The sequence below is a fragment of the Hylobates moloch genome, unplaced genomic scaffold, assembly GCF_009828535.3.
Source record: "Hylobates moloch isolate HMO894 unplaced genomic scaffold, HMol_V3 SCAFFOLD_29, whole genome shotgun sequence".
NCBI lineage: Eukaryota > Metazoa > Chordata > Mammalia > Primates > Hylobatidae > Hylobates > Hylobates moloch.
The window spans coordinates 3,844,204-3,859,668 of record NW_026652304.1 but is presented as its reverse complement, the minus strand read 5'-3'; the positions used below and the strand labels follow the sequence as shown (position 1 = coordinate 3,859,668).

The window sequence follows — 15,465 nt, the reverse complement described above, 5'->3', positions numbered from 1 at the left end:
ATATTGGCTGCTATTAGATATTTGGCAAGTATTATAAGTAAATGATGAGTTCAAGAAGGAAGTAGCAGATTTGAAAGCAAAAACAGAAGAGAATAGAAAAAGTTCAGAAATTTAAAGCCTTGAAGGATTGGAAAAGCAGCTTGCACCTAGACCCCTAGAGGCAGGATTAAAAGACTGAACACAGATGCCCACTGAAACAAACCCCTTAGCTAACTAGTGCTTCTGTGGTTAAGACCATATTAAAGATATAGCCTTCCCGTCAAACCTAATAGCCTCAAACAACCAAATGAGAGGAGGAGGAATAGACGCTCTTAAATCTTTGGATGAGTTTACCAATACATGTGAACTTCGATTGTGGTTACTGACACATAGAACTGATGGAAACCAAACAGATCGGAAGAGGCTTACTAACTTTAAGGAAACTGTTTTGTTAAAAAAATATATCTTTTGGCCGGGCGCGGTGGCTCATGCCTGTAATTCCAGCACTTTGGGAGGCCGAGGCAGGCGGATCACGAGGTCAGGAGTTTGAGACCAGACTGGCCAATACTAAAAAATGCAAAAATTAGCTGGGCGTAGTGTCATGTGCCTGTAGTCCCAGCTACCCAAGAGACTGAGGCAGAAGAATCGCTTGAACCTGGGAGGCGGAGGTTGCAGTGAGCTGAGATTGTGCCACTGCACTCTAGCCTGGGTGACAGGGTGAGACTCTGTCTCAAAAAACAAAAAGAAATTTTTTTTTTCTTAAATCATCTCAAGTTCATACTAAAAAAATCTTTTTGTCCATTCAAAATTTAAAACCCTTGGGCCCCCAACTTCTATGAGCGATAAGCTAGTTGAAAAAGATTTGTACGTTCCAAAGGGAAGGTACAACACACACTTCACAGGTGGTCAAGGATGATCATTAAAACAATGGATGAGAGAGTTCCTTCCAAATAAATCAAGGTCCAATCTCCCCTACCTCCAGGGCTGGTTGCTTACACAGAATCTGCCTAGGAGATTTCAGATTATAGATCAGCATTTGCTGCTTATCTCCCATTATTCTCTTTTTCTAGGAAGAGCGCTTACTGTGGCCCTTGTGTACTGCGGTTTGAGTGAGTAAGGGGAAGAGAAAAGGAAGGGAGACAGAGAGGAGACACAGTGAGTGACAGAGAGAGTGCACGCACACGCAGCACACAGGACACATTACTTCACAGGTCGCTGGACCACGAGGAACCATATCTGGACCTGATTAAGAGATTATTGGGCATGTGGACCACAGGACCCATGAATCTTGCCTCTATCACTAATCAGGGCCCAATTTCTTAGCAAAAGAATAACATAATACCGTGAACATCTTTCCACAGTTAGGTGTCATGTTTCTTTTATTTATTTTGAGATAGAGTTTCGCTCGTCGCCCAGGCTGGAGTGCAATGGCGTGATCTTGGCTCACCGCAACCTCCACCTCCCAGGTTCAAGCAATTCTCCTGCCTCAGCCTCCCAAGTAGCTGGGATTACAGGCCATGTGCCACCACACCTGGTTAATTTTCTATTTTTAGTAGAGACGGAGTTTCTCCATGTTGGTCAGGCTGGTCTCAAACTCCCGACCTCAGGTGACCGCCCACCTTGGCCTCCCAAAGTGCTGGGATTACAGGCCTGAGCCACTGCGCCCAGCCATATTTTATCTTCTATTCTCTCTTTTCTTTTTTAATAGCGATGAGGGTCTCGCTATGTTGATGAGGCTGGTCTCAAAATCCTGGCCTCAAGTGATCCTCCCATCTTGGCCTCCCAAAGTGCTGGGACTACAGGTGTAAGCCACCATGCCCAGCCAGTATCATGTTTGTTTGATTCTAAGCATGCTTTTCTACATTTTGATATTTCTAAAATTTAGGGCCGGATGCAGTGGCTCATGCCTGTAATTCCAAAACTTTTGGAGGCTGAAATGGGCAGATCTCTTGAGCCCAGGTGTTTGAGACTAGCCGGGGCAACAGAGTGAGACCCTATCTCTACAAAAAATAGAAAAAAGCAGCCAAGTATGTTGGTGTGCACCTGCAGTCCCAGCTTCTGGAGAGACTGAGGTGGGTGGATCAATTGAGCCCAGGAGGTTGAGGCTGCAGTGAGCCGTGATTGTGCCACTACACTCCAGCCTGGGCATCAGAGCAAAACTCTGTCCCAGAAAAAATAAATAAATAAATAAATTGAGTATATCTTAAGATCAACCCTTGGGCCCCCAATTTCTATGAGCAATAAGCTAGCTGAGAAAGATGTGTACTTTCCAAAGAGAGAATACTCACCCAACACACACTTCACAGGTGGCCAAGGATGATAATTAAAACAATGGATGAGAGAGTTCCTCCCAAATAAATCAAGGTCCACACTCCCCTTCAAAGCAGAGAAGTTCTAGAGTAGCAGTCATTGCACATGCCTAACTTAACCATACATAAAAGTCGAAATCTCTGTTACCTCAGTTGTATTATTTTCTTTTTTTGAGACAGAGTCTCCCTCTGTTGCCCAGGCTGGAGTGCAATGGTGCCATCTCGGCCCACTGCAACCTCCGCCTCCCGGATTCAAGCAATTCTCCTGCCTCAGCCTCCCAAGTAGCTGGGATTACAGCACCCACCACCACACCCGGCTAATTTTTTGTATTTTTAGTAGAGATGGGGTTTCACCACGTCGCCCAGGCTGGTCTTGAATGCCTGACCTCGGGTGATCCACCGGCCTTGGCCTCTCAAAGTGCTGCGATTACAGGTGTGAGCCACCATACCCGGACAATTGTAATATTTTCATTGGCAGCACCATATATGATGCTCGATATGTTTTTTCTTTTTTTCTGTTTTTTGTTTTTTTGAGAAGGAGTTTCTCTCTTTTGCCCAGGTCGGAGTGCAATGGCGCGATCTTAGCTGACTGCAACCTCTGTCTCCCGGGTTCAAGCGATTCTCCTGCCTCAGCCTCCCAAGTAGCTGGAATTACAGGCATGTGCCACCATGTGTGGCTAATTTTTGTATTTTTAGTAGAGACGGGGTTTCACCATGTTGGCCAGGGTGGTCTTGAACTCCTGACCTCAGGTGACCCACCTGCCTCGGCCTCCCAAAGTGCTGGGATTATAGGCATAAGCCACCACGCATGGCCTCTTTTTTTCTTTTATCATTATTACTTTTTTTGTGTGTGAGACAGTCTCACTCTGTTGCCCAGGCTGGAGTGCAGTGTCGTATTCTGGCTCACTGCAACCTCTGCTTTCCGAGTTCAAGTGATTCTCATGCCTCAGCCTCCGGAGTGGCTGGGACTACTGGTACCCACCACCACACCCAGCTAATTTTTGTATTTTTAGTAGAGACAGGGGTTTGCCATGTTGGCCAGGTTGGTTTTGAACTCCTGACCTCATGTGATCTACCCACCTCAGCCTCCCAAAGTGCTGAGATTACAAGCATGAGCTACCACGCCCAGCTATTATTATTTTTGTAAATAGAGATGGAGATCTTGCTAGGTTGCCTAGGCTGGTCTCAAACTCCTGAATTCAAGTGTTCCTCCTGCCTCAGCCTCCCAAAATACCGGGATTACACCATGCCTGGTCCACAAAATGTTCTGAAAAGATTCCATTGTGATATAGTATTGTGCACTCAAACTGTCATTCAATAGACAATGCAATTAAAGGCATAAGTAATTATTAAATTCAAGCAAGATCACAGAATTTTCAAAGGTAAGACGACTCAAAAATCTGCCAAAACTTTTGGAGTTATCTTCAGAAGAAGCTGTTTAATTTCCAGCAACAGGTAATTCAATTAAGAAGAAAAAAAAAAAACCAAGTAAGCAAAAAGGAAAGGAAAGCAAAACCCCAGTATTCTTCAGTATATCTTAAAATTATACACACAATCATAAAGACAATATAGGTTAAGATAATTAACTAGCATTATGAAAAGCAGCCTGTTAATCATGATGTTGCATTAACTAACCAAAGTAATTCAGAAGAATCCTAGATTCTGAATGTGAATAAGGCTGAGACTCAAACTTTATTGTGACAGACGAAAATGGCATACAATTGAATGAATAAATGTATGCTATTATTAATAAAAGCTTTATGTTTACTTTCTTCCCGCTAAAAAATTGCTACTAAATAGACAGCTTATCTTAGATTTAGTGGTATTTCAGAATTGAGAAAGTATGATAGTTCAATCTTATTCCTTTAAATACCCTGATATTGAATTTCATCATGTAGATGTACTATTTTTTATTTATTTATTTATTTTTGAGACGGAGTCTCACTCTGTCACAGGCTGGAGTGCCGTGGTGCCATCTCGGCTCACTGCAACCTCCATCTCTCGGGTTCAAGTGATTCTCCTGCCTCAGCCTTACAGGTAGCTGGGACAACAGGCACGCGCTACCACACCCAGCTAATTTTTGTATTTTTAGTAGAGATGGGGTTTCACCATGTTGGCCAGGCTGGTCTCGAACTCCAGACCTCAGGTAATCCGCCCGCCTTGGCCTCCCAAAGTGCTGGTTACAGGCGTGAGCCACGGCGCCCAGCTAGATGTACTATTACTTATAAATCCCTGACTGATGGACATTCAGGTTGTTCCTCATTTTTTTGCTAATGTAAAATAATACTGCAAACTGGTAACTTCAATTATACTGGTAATATTCTTGTTCTGAGTTCAGGTGGTAAGTTCATGGATATTCATTTTATTATGCCTCATAGTTTAATAAAATGAACATATGTGTAATATACATATAGCATATTCCTTGCACATAATGAAATTAGTTAATAAAAAAATTGCTGCAATAAAAATTCTTGTGCATACATTGCTGAGCATTTTTCTTAAATTCCCAGAAGTGGAATTGCTGGATCAAAGAGAATACATATTTAAAATTCTGATACTTATTGTCAGAATGCCTTCTAGAAAATTATACTAATTTTATAATCTTCACAACAAGGTATGGTTAATACTGGCATTACTAAATCTCAACCATCTTTGCTGCTATGACAGGTGAAAATTCAAATTATTACTAGGCAAAAAGAATTTTTAAAACAATTCTTCAAAGCAAAACTGCTTACCTTTTTAATCCACACTACGATGGGGCCAGATTCGTCTTAATAAACAATTCTGATCATGTCACCTACCTACTCTATAACTTTCTTTTTTTTTTTTTTTTGAGACAGAGTCTTGCTCTGTCGCCCAGGCTGGAGTGCAGTGGCGTGATCTCGGCTCACTGCAAGCTGCCTCCCGGGTTCACGTCATTCTCCTGCCTCAGCCTCCCGAGTAGCTGGGACTACAGGCACCCGCCACCACGCCCGGCTAATTTTTTTGTATTTTTAGTAGAGACGGGGTTTCACCATGGTCTCGATCTCCTGACCTCGTGATCCTCCCGCCTCGGCCTCCCAAAGTGCTGGGATTACAAGCGTGAACCACCGCGCCCGGCCTAACTCCATAACTTTCAATGACTTTTAACCTCATGGTTAAAGTAAGAGCTCTGGAATCAAACTGCCTGGGTATGACAAATCTCCATTTTTTTTTTTTTTTAAAGTTCAGACTCTCATCAAAAATACAAGCATCGACAAACAAGTATCATTGATTAGTTTGTCCAACTTAGGAAAAAAAAATGGCACCATTACATAAGATTTCAAAGTGTTAACTTGGGTTGAATTAAGTTTATCAGAAAGGTACCCTGGCTGGGTGCAGTAGTGCACCTGTAGTCCCAGCTACTTGAGAGGCTGTGGTGGGAGGATTTGCTCGAGCCCAGGAGTTGGAATCCAGCGCAGGCAACATAGCGAGTTCCCATCTTTAAAGGAAACTGCATACTGACATTTTCTTCAGTTCACTTTCTAATAACTGTCGGATCAAAAGTGAAAGCAACACTGTATCTTCATGCTGAAAAATGATTGCTGTTTCTAGTTGGCGAAAATGTTATTCAATGACTAAATAACTTTTGTGATGTATAACAATCTCCCATTAATGTAAATAAAACATCTAAAATGACCAAATAACCAGGGTTAGAACCGTTCCAAGACTACTTATATAGAACAAGGACTTGCAATAAAAACAAAACAAAAATAAAAACGACCTACACAATGAAAGCCAGATATATTATACATTAAAAATGTAGTAGAAGTACTTTTGGTGAGCAGTAAGGCATATTCAATCAATATTTAGGCATAGAATGTGCCATTCCAGCCGGGCGCGGTGGCTCATGCTTGTAATCCCAGCACTTTGGGAGGCCGAGGCGGGCGGATCACGAGGTCAGGAGATCGAGACCAAGGTGAAACCCCGTCTCTACTAAAAATACAAAAAAAAAATTAGCCGGGTGTGGTGGTGGGCGCCTGTAGTCCCAGCTACTCGGAGAGGCTCAGGCAGGAGAATTGCTTGAACCCGGGAGGCGGAGCTTGCAGTGAGCCGAGATTGCGCCACTGCACTCCAGCCTGGGCCACAGAGCGAGACTCTGTCTCAAAAAAAAAAAAAAAAAAGAATGTGCCATTCCAAGCATGGACCACGATCTAGTTTCTTACAGTAGCAGCCAATTGGACTAACACAATGCTACTTCTTTCACTGTTCAATCAAATTCCTCCACTGCCTTAGGGAATCAACTACCCCATTTTACCGTCAGAGATAAGCTTTGTTTTCGTAGCACAGAACATTCATTCCAATTATAATGTCCTACCTTTTCTTCCTCATGGAGGAAATTTGATAAAAACATTTTAACCTTCAATAAATAATTCATAAAGTTCAGACAAGTTTCATGATCGCTAACATTCAAATCCATTTCCAAAACTGGAGTCATACAATATTACTTCTGTGCATGAGATTATACTTATTGTTCACTAGATTTATGAATAACTTCTGGAGGATGATATATGTTTTAAAAGTCGTATTAACATATTAATTGACAAACATTAGATTTTGTTCCCTTAGAAATTGACAGAGAAGTCAGAATGGGGATAAATCAAGTCATCTGAGAGGCATTCATTGAGCTACAAGCTATTTCAGGTTATAAAAAACACTGTTCCCTTAATTGTCGTTCCTTCATTTGCTGTATTTATATACACACTCCTACTCCATAAAGACCTCTCCATCTCTCTCACCTCTTCCAACTATGAACAGTAACCTAAAATCACACTGAACTAGACATGAGACTCCCAGGATTTCTCCAAGGTATACCCAGGATCAAGGCCCTCTGGGATCCAAAGAACTGTAGCTCTTTTACTGCAATTTTTCTTCAGAACCACCTTTCCCGTTCCTTCCCTCCTGGACACCGCCGACTCGCGTGATGGGGGTGGGCTGGGAGACAGGCCGCCGGAGAGACAGGCTCTACTCAGCCAAACCTGCACCTCCGAGGCCGAAAAGCCTGGGGCTCTTCCTGCAGCACCGGGCGCGGCCAACCCTCACTTCCCGAGGGCAGGGCTCAGCTCGGGTCAATGCAACCAGCCAAGTCAGGCCCGGAGCGGGCCGCCTCTGCCCGCCAGTCCATAGCAACCTCTGGACCCTAGCCAGCGGGGATGGGCGTGGGCCCCGGCGGCCACCGCCCCGCCAACTCGAGCACGGGAGGAGAGCACCCGCTACGCCAGCCCCGGACCTACCTGAAGGGGAGAGCAGAGCTCCTGGACAGCGGCCACGGGCCTGAGGGCGGACGCTGAGGCGGCCGGAGCCCGTCCCAGCAACCCCAAGTATCCCTGGTGGGGCAGAGCGGGGAGAGGAGCGGGGGGCTGCCGCGGGCCAGCGCGGCCCGTCGCGGGGGTCGCGAGGACCTGGCTCTCCCCTTAACACCAGGCCACCGCCGCCGCCGCCATTTTGCCTTCCACTCAGTGTCGCCGCCGCCGCACTCCGCTGCAGGTTTCCCGGATGTGGGCATTTCCCGGCGTCGCTTGCGCGGGCGCCGAGGACTGGGGGCTTTTGCCCGCCCGGCTGCTGCGAGGGAGCGCGCAGCCTGCGGCCACCGGGCTTCGTTGCGTCGCCCGCCGCTCTGATCGTTCGTGAGCGTCGTCCCACGTCGCTCCCGCCTACCCCTGCCCATACGACTAGTCTGCGCCCGTGGGTTAAGGCTCTCTCCCGCCCAGCCTACTTGGTTGATTCAATCCTTTTTCCCATTGATCTATTTCTCTGGACCGAGTAGGGATGCGCATTTCACGGAGCTACGTTCTCAGAAGGGAACAACTGTGAGTTGCTCTGGGAAACCTCGCTGTGGATCTCAGAATTCGAGATTTTTGGCGCTTTGAAATAAAATTTTATTCTTGCTTAGCGTTCTTTCCCCGAACAAGCCGGTGAGCTTCCAGCATCTGTATTTTCTGAATCAGGCAGATAAGAAATTCTTGAGCTAGGACTGATTGATTAGCAGCGGTTTAGAGATCTTATCTGTCAACCGCATCCGTAGAAGGAGGTCGTTATTGCCATAATTGGAATAACGGTGACGGTGCGACAAGAGGTTTTACTTCTGGTTAAGCTGAATGTAAAGTGTGGGATGGGATCGTTGGGTTTAATGTATAAGGTACCGTCCACCCTTTGTGAAGATCGCCTTTGCCAGGAAATATACAGTTGGTGTTTTCAAGTACCTTCTTTCGTAATTTTTCTACTACAGAGTATAAAAAAATTAAAGACGTCTTTTTCTGACGTTAAAGTAATAACTGGCTACTTACTGTATCTAGAAATCCAAATGTGAAAACCTGTTAAAAGATGATGTTCCGGCCGGGCGCGGTGGCTCACGCCTGTAATCCCAGCACTTTGGGAGGCCGAGGCGGGCGGATAACGAGGTCAGGAGATCGAGAACATCCTGGCTAACACGGTGAAACCCCGTCTCTGCTAAAAAAATCCAAAAAAATTAGCCGGGCTTGGTGGTAAGCGCCTGTAGTCCCAGCTACTCGGGAGGCTGAGGCAGGAGAATGGCGTGAACCCGGGAGGAGGAGCTTGCAGTGAGCCAAGATTGCGCCACTGCACTCCAGCCTGGGCGACAGAGCGAGACTCCGTCTCAAAAAAAAAAAAAAAAATTATGTTCCAAGAACATTTGGTTGAAAGTCTATTTTCTACAAGCACAGAGTTTGTAGAAGGTAGACAATGTGACCCAAGGTGAGTCACTAAAGAGCCCCAGGGCTTACTTTCTTCAACGGAAGGGTAAGTGACCCACAAAGACCTTTTCAGCCCTAAAATTATATGAATTATAGGAATCTAATATGTCCACAAGTCTGCTTGCCCTATCCAAAAGGATTATGCATCTGGAAGAGCAGACTGCCCCCAGAATCCTGTCACCTCTGTCATCAACCCATGGTACTTAAGCTCCTCAAAGCTCTCTAAACCTAAAGGAAAGTATCTCCACAAACTCTAGTCTTTGGGGAAATTCCTAGATAATTCAAGGAGCTGAGTAAATTGCTCTGTGTAGGACTAGGAGGCTTACTCCTGTGGAGTAGGGTGAGAGATGAAAGAGCAGGGAAAGGAGAGGTGGAATGATCAGGAAGAGAACAAACCGACGAGATGAAAAGCGGCGGGGACTGTAGGTGTGGAGAGTGATAATGGTTGGGAATACTTACTGTGGGTGCTGGATGTGTGGGAATGGTGATACCTGCCATCACATTTGCAGGTTTTTATATTATTGTGATGGAAGATCTTGGTCCAGTTTCAGCCTACTCAATTCTTCAGTGCTTCATGGAAATGGGGCTTTTTTGCTTTTAGCAATAGATGTAGAATCTGATTTCCATGCTTGTGTGACCTTAGATAGGAATTAGGGGGCAGTGTACATGGAAGAAGTCTGGAGACCAGTGTGGCCCTGAGAACATAAACCCTTCCAGAAATTCATGCGATCTTAGGGGAAGACACCAGACTATGTGCCACCCACTCTTAAGGAATGGGGAGTTGTGCTCCATCTTCTTAAAAGTGGAGAATCCAGCCAGACTCTGTCCCAAAAAAATAAATAAAATAAAGTGGAGAATTCAAATAAATTATTTGAAATTCTGCAGATTTATCCCTTCTCCTTCATTTATTTATTCAAACATTTATTGGCCAGGTGTGGTGGCTCACACCTATAATCCTAGCACTTTGGGAGGCTGAGGCAGGCGGATCACTTGAGGTCAGGAGTTCAAGACCAGCCTGGCCAACATGGTGAAACCTCGTCTCTACTAAAAATACAAAAATTGGCCAGGCATGGTGGGCGCATGCCTATAGTCCCAGCTACTTGGGAGGCTGAGGCAGGAGAATTGCTTGAACTCGGGAGGTGGAGGTTGCAGTCAGCCGAGACTGTACTACTGCACTCCAGTCTGGGTGACAGAGCAAGACTCCGTCTTACAAAAAAAAGAAAACAAAAAGCAAAAACATAAACAAAACAAAAACCCTTTATGTCAGTATGGATGGCCTCATGGATATTTATTTTATGCTTTGGGTATTTATTTTGTTGCTCAAGTTGTTTCAGTTGTGGCCACTGGAGCTCTTTCAGTTGGCGTGTGTGTGTGTGTGTGTGTGTGTGTGTGTTTGTGTGTGTGTGTTCGTGTGTTTTAAAGAACTTTCTGCCCAGTTTGGTGGCTCACCCCTTTAATCCCAGCACTTTTTAATCCCAGTACTTCTGGAGGCTGAGGCAGGAGATCACTTGGGCCCAAGAGTTCAAGACCAGCCTGGGTAACATAGCAAGACCTCACCTCTATAAATCAGCCAGGTGTGGTGGTACACAACTGTAGTCCCAGCTACTCAGGAGGCTGAGGCAGAAGGATCGCCTGAGCCCAGGAGGCTGAGGCTGCAGTGAGCCGAGATCTAGCCACTGCACTCCAGCCTGGGTGACAAAGCAAGACCTCACCTAAAAATTAAAAAAAGAACTTTCTTATTTTCTGGCAGTACAAGCTGCTCCAAAATCTTTTTAATTTTTTTTTTTTAGATGGGGTCTCACTCTGTCACCCTGGTTGAAGTGCAGTGACATGATTATGGCTCACTGCAGCTTCAACCCCCGACTCAGGTGATGCCTCAGCATCCGAGTAGCTTGGGATTACAGGCGCAGGCCACCATGTCCAATTTTTTTTTTTTTTTTTGAGACCAAGTTTCTCTCTTGTTGCCCAGGCCAGAGTGCAGTGGCGCCATCTCTGCTCACCACAACCTCCTCCTGTTGGGTTCAAGCAATTCTTCTGCCTCAGCCTTCCTGAGAAGCTGGGATTACAGGCATGCGCCACCATGCCTGGCTAATTTTGTATTTTTAGTACAGAAGGGGTTTCTCCATGTTGGTCAGGCTGGTCTTGAACTCCCGACCTCAGATGATCTGCCCATCTCGGCCTCCCAAAGTGCTGGGATTACAGGCATGAGCCACCGCGCCCGGAACGCCTAATTTTTGTGTTTTTTTGTAGAGACCAGGTCTCCCTATGTCACCCAGGCTGCCCTTGAACTCCTGAGCTCAAGCGATCCGCCTGCCTTGGCCTCCCAAAGTGCAGGATTACAAGCTTGAGCCACCGCGCCCAGTTCTCCAAGATATCTTGTATATTTCTTGCCCTGGTTCAGGGATCACCATTCCTCCAAAGATCCCTGGTTCCTTTTATTGGAATATGGTATAAGAAACCAAATCTGGGTGCTAGGTGTATGCCTTGCTACTGGTGTATCATGGATTCTAGGACCTCTCTGGCTAAGATTTTTTAAAGTTTATTCTACCCCTATAGAGGGGTAAAAACTCTTCTGATTTTTTGCAGCTACAAATTTTTTTTTAAAATATTTTAATTAAATTTAAATTTAATGTAATTTAGTTTTGAGTCGTGCTCTGTCACCCAGGCTAGAATGCAATGGTGCAATCTCGGCTCACTCACTGCATCTCCGCCTCCCAGGCTCAAGCAATCCTCCTGGCTCAGCCTCCCAAAGTGCTGGGATTACAGGCATGAGCCAGCTCGCCTGGCTGAACCTTATTTTAAATTAACATTTTTTACCTGATCAGCCAGCTTCTAGTCATTCTACTTCCCCTGCACCCCCTGGAGTTTTCTGCCCTCTTTGTACACGTCGAATGTAGGGAAATGCTGGCAACTGTCTCAATGCTAAGATGACTGTGGCCCAGGACCTAGCTGTTAATTGTTTTACATTGCCATTTAACATTAATGGTAGGTCAGAATGATACCAGTAAGAGTTCAAATAAAATAGTTGCATATCATATATTGGGTCTCCCCAAGCTTCATATCTGTAAAACAAGAGCATGACTACTGTTCAGACCTTCAATTTTTTTTTTTTTTTTTTTTTTTGAGACAGAGTTTTGCTCGTTTCCCAGGCTGGAGGGCAATGGAACGATCTCGGCTCATCACAACCTCCGCCTCCCGGGTTCAAGTGATTCTCCTGCCTCAGCCTCCCAAGTAGCTGGGATTACAGGCATGTGCCAATATGCCTGGCTAATTTTCTTTCTTTTTTTTTTAGTAGAGATGGGGTTTCACCATGTTGGTCAGGCTGGTCTCGAACTTCCGACCTCAGGTGATCCGCCCACCTTGGCCTCCCAAAGTGCTGGAATTACAGGTGTGAGCCACCGTGCCCGGCCCAATTTTTTCTTTTCTTTTTTTTTTTTTTGAGATGGAGTCTTGCTCTGTTGCCAGGCTGGAGTGCAGTGGCATGATCTCCGCTCACTGCAACCTCTGCCTCCTGGGTTCAAAGTGATTCTCCTGCCTCAGCCTCCTGAGTAGCTGGGACTACAGGCGCCTGCCACCAGGCCAGGCTAATTTTTGTGTTTTTAGTAGAGACGGGGTTTCGCCATGTTGGTCTTGAACACCTGACCTCAGGTGATCCATCCCCACCTTGGCCTCACAAAGTGCTGGGATTACAGGCGTGAGCCACTGCACCTGGCCAGACCTTCTATTAGTCTGAGCTAGATACTATTGACACCGTAAGCTTAACTAAAGGCGCGATATAAACTATATACTTTTGAATTTAGTATGCTTCTTGGACAAGAATCTAGAGTGGATTATTAAAAGGATGTTTCCACAATACAATTAAATAGAAGTACTATTCACAAAGGACCAGGAATTTTTCAATTATGCCAAATTTTTGATAGTATAACTACAGCACATTTTCTCACAATAACCTTGGAAATAAGATAAATGGAATGAAATGTCAATAAATTAGGTTGTTTTATAAATATTTCAATAACTGTAGCCAAATACCAAAGATTCATGTTTCATTGATAATTGAGAAGACTCCAGCAGTGGACCTAAAAACTTCATTTCATTTAACATCTTTCTGGCTGGGCATGGTGGCTCTTGCCTGTAATCCTAGCACTTTGGGAGGCCAAGGCAAGTAGATTGCTTGAGCCCAGGAGTTCAAGACGAGCCTGGGCAATATAGTGAAACCCCATTTCAATAAAAATTGCAAAAATTAGTCAGGCTTGGTGGTACATGCCTGCAGTCCCAGATACTTGGGAGACCGAGGTGGGAGGATCACTTGGGCCCAGGATGTCGAGGCTGTAGTGAGCTGGGGATCACACCACTGCACTCCAGCCTGGGTGACAGAGTGAAATCCTGTCTCAAACATCTTTCCTAATCAATGGGATGAAAGTGGAGAGAGCATGCTGAGCTAATTATGGAGAAAATAATAGCTTCTACAAAAGGTTCAAAGAAAATAGTCCTTTCCTATATTGAAATGAAATTTTTCTTAGAACAAGAAAGGCCCATATTAAGGATTAAAAACCATTTGTATTAACTTCCAAATATAGGAAGTGTGGCTTAGGAGTATCACATGTGAACACTTCAGACAGCTGAGACAGCATTACAAAGGAATATCATTCCTATTAACAGGATGGCAAGATTTCTGTCATAATCAGCAAGGTAGACAATATATGAAAAAGTGTTTATCTTGCAAGTCACACTTAAAAGAGGGCCTCTGGCCGAGCACAGTGGCTCATGCCTATAATCCCAGCACTTTGGAAGGCCGAGAAGGGTGGATCACTTGAGGTTAGGAGTTCAAGACCAGCCTGGCCAACATGGTGAAACCCCGTCTCTACTAAAAATACAAAAAATTAGCTGGGCGCACACCTGTAATCCCTGCTACTTGGGAGGCTGAAACAGGAGAATCGCTTGAACCTGGGAGGTGGAGGTTGCAGTGAGCTGAGATCGTGCCATTGTGCTCCTGCCTGGGCGACAGAGCGAGACTTAAAGTGTCAAAAAAAAAAAAAAAAAAAAAAAGCCTTTGACGAAGAGGAGTAATTTTTAAAGGGAAAACCAGATTGTGAAAACAAGGTCAATTAACAGTGACTCATTGCTTACTATGGTTCAGATACTGTTAAACACTGTTACACTAAGACATGGGCCCTGTTCTTGATCTTGTGGCCCAGTAGGGGGAGACAGGCTCCTTAACACACTGCTTTGCGCACAATTTAAGTTCTGCACAATGGGCTTTTGAAGCAGAGTGCAATTTAGTCCGGATTGCTGGAGGCCAGTAAAAGCTGTCTGGAGAAAATGACACCTAGAAGGAGTCTTGAAGGATAAGAAGGATTTAGCCAAAAATGGCAAGAAAGAATGAGAAGGAAACCTTCACTGGAGAGACTATAATAATCAATTTTGAATATTTGAATATGTGATGAGAGGAATTTTGTGTGTGTGGCTCCTGAGATAAGACAGATGGAAGCAAATTTCAGTTCAGTATATGAAAATTCATTTATTTAGTGAAACCCTACATTAAAGCATCCCAACACAAAGCAGATTCGAATATAACAACTGGTGATTGGCTCATCTCATAGGCTCACATACCACTGTGTTAACATACAATAGGACTGTACCCTTTTACAGGATTGAGTGTTTTGGATCCCACTTACACACTAAAACCCTGCCATAAAGCTGTATCAATTAGAGCTGTTCAAATGTGAAACTGTATTGGAAAATGGGAAACTTTGTCTCCATATATATGTATATATATATATATATTTTTTTGGAGACGGAGTCTCACTCTGTCGCCCAGGCTGGAGTGCAGTGGCGCGATCTCGGCTCACTGCAAGCTCCGCCTCCCGGGTTCACGCCATTCTGCCTCAGCCTTTCCGAGTAGCTGGGACTACAGGTGCCCGTCACCACGCCCGGCTAATTTTTTGTATTTTTTTTTAGTAGAGACGGGGTTTCACCGTGGTCTCGATCTCCTGACCTCGTGATCCGCCCGCCTCGGCCTCCCAAAGTGCTGGGATTACAAGTGTGAGCCACCGCGCCCGGCCGATATATATGTATATTTTTTGAGATGAAGTTTTGCTCTTTTGCCCAGGCTGGAGTGAAGTGGCACGATCTTGGGTCACTGCAACCTCTGTCTCCTGGGTTCGAGCAACATTCCTGCCTCAGCCTCCCGAGTAGCTGGGATTATAGATGCCTGCCACCACGCCCGGTTAATTTTTTTTTTGCATTTTTAGTGGAGACAGGGTTTTGCCATGTTGGCCAGGCTGATCTCAAACTCTTGACCTCAGGTGCTCCACCCACCTCAGCCTCCCAAAGTGCTAGCATTACAGGCGTGAGCCACCGTGCCTGGCCACATATGTTTTTAAGTATAGGTTGGATGATAATTTGTTGGGAATACCATAGAAAGGATGATGAAATTTAGGCTGGAG

General features: G+C 45.0%; 1 protein-coding gene across 1 annotated transcript in view; it reads right to left on the bottom strand.

Annotated features, from left to right (window-relative positions):
* The window catches only part of LOC116463238 (serine/threonine-protein kinase LATS1), a 58,659-nt gene extending 50,912 nt beyond the window's left edge, over positions 1-7,747 (bottom strand). The window contains exon 1 of the mRNA XM_032146264.2: positions 7,541-7,747. The gene's annotated coding sequence lies outside the window, so the exon portion shown is untranslated. The remainder of the gene's footprint in view (positions 1-7,540) is intronic.
* Between the last annotated feature and the right edge of the window lie 7,718 nt (positions 7,748-15,465).